Here is a 1,799-nt window from a genome sequence, read left to right on the forward strand (position 1 = left end):
GCCTTGTGTTTTATGTTACTCTTTTCAAAAAAATGTTTTTATATTTTTATAAAATATGCATAATGTTTATCATTTTAACCAATTCTAAATGTATAATTCAGTGGCATTAAATACATTCGCAATATTGTGCACTCACCACCACTATTATGCTATAAACTTTTTCATCATCCCAAACATAAACACTACCCATTAAGCAGTGATTCTCCCTTCCCCCTCCTTGTAGCCCCTGGTAGCCTCTATTCTGTTTTCTGTCTCTACAAATTTGTCTATTCTAGGTACCTCATATAAGTGGAACCATACAGTATCTGTCCTTTGGGCTTCTTATTGCATTTTATTGTATTTCTTTTTCAGCTGAGAAATAAAAATTGTATTTATCATATACAACATGATATTTTGAAGTATGTATACATTGTGGAATAGATAAATCAATTTAATTAACATATGCATTTAGGACATTCTTCAAGTTTGAGTTCTAGATGATATTATTGAAATGTTCACTCTACTAATACTGTACGCTATTATGTGAGGTGATGGACTTATTTATTGTGAAGACTATTGGAATTGTAGTTTCTATTACTCATAACAAAGAATATCTTAATTCAAACAATTTTTAAATAAATTCCTTATATCCCTTCTTCTGCCCAATTATTGCCTTGTTAAAGCTATTAAAGTTAAAGTTTATTATAATTGCATCATTTTTTCTCAGTGGCCTAGACTAGAAATCTTGGAGTAAATCTTGTCTTTTTCCTTTCCTGCATCCTGGGTATCCTACTGCATAAGCCAACCCAGTGTTGCTTCCTCTTAAACATTCCTAAAATGATCCTATTCAAAAATATTGTCTGTCACTGAGAAGTCAATCTTTTGCACATGTTGAGATTATCGAAAATCTCCTAGATACACAACTTACTTTAGTTCTGTTAATCTCTACCCCAACCCATATAATGCTTCTAGTCTGATCTTTAAGTATGTCTTATATAACACCTTATTTATAGCTTCTCTTTAATTGCAGCCATTCAATTAGAGCAGTGTTAGTGGAAACAGAGTTAATGAGATAACGTTGAGAGTCAGTTAGATGACAGGAACTTACTATCCAAATCCTCATGTAGCACTTGGCTCCATCAGACAGAACAATTTCTCCTGCTGCTATGACTCCTCCCAAACACTTCGCTCTATCTGTGGCAAATAATAAAAATATTGCAATTTTTTTGTGTGTGACTGTTTGCCCTTCTGGCTACATTGTGGATTTATTAAAGGTAGGAACCATATCCTACCTTTATTTTGCATTACTTATAACACGGATGTACACATTACATAGCAATTGAATAATGTGAACATTGAATAGTAATGAAGACTAGGAAAAAGGCACATGTATTAGTTTCCTATTGCTGAGTAAAAATTTCATTTTTTACAACACCATTTATAATCTCACATTTTCTGTATATTAGAAGTCCAGCCTGGAATGGCTGGATTCTTTGCCAGGGGTCTCACTGGGCTAAAATCAATGATCTGCCAAGGATGCTGTTCTCATCTGGGGCTATGGATCTTCTTCCAAGCATGACGGTTTTCGGTAGAATTTATATCCTTCTCACACTTTCCACATGGTCCTCTTGATCTTCAAATACATCCAATCTTTCTCTTACTTCAATCTCTCCAATTTTCTCTTCTGTTTAAGGGCTCATGTGATTACATGGGGCCCACCAGTATATCTAAGATAATCTCCCTGTTTTGAACTCTACTGATTAATAAACATAATTATATTTGTAGTGTTCCTTTTTTTGGTAACGTAACATATTCACAGA

This window comes from Propithecus coquereli, unplaced genomic scaffold (assembly GCF_000956105.1).
Source record: "Propithecus coquereli isolate 6110/MARCELLA unplaced genomic scaffold, Pcoq_1.0 Scaffold229, whole genome shotgun sequence".
Classification (NCBI taxonomy): domain Eukaryota; kingdom Metazoa; phylum Chordata; class Mammalia; order Primates; family Indriidae; genus Propithecus; species Propithecus coquereli.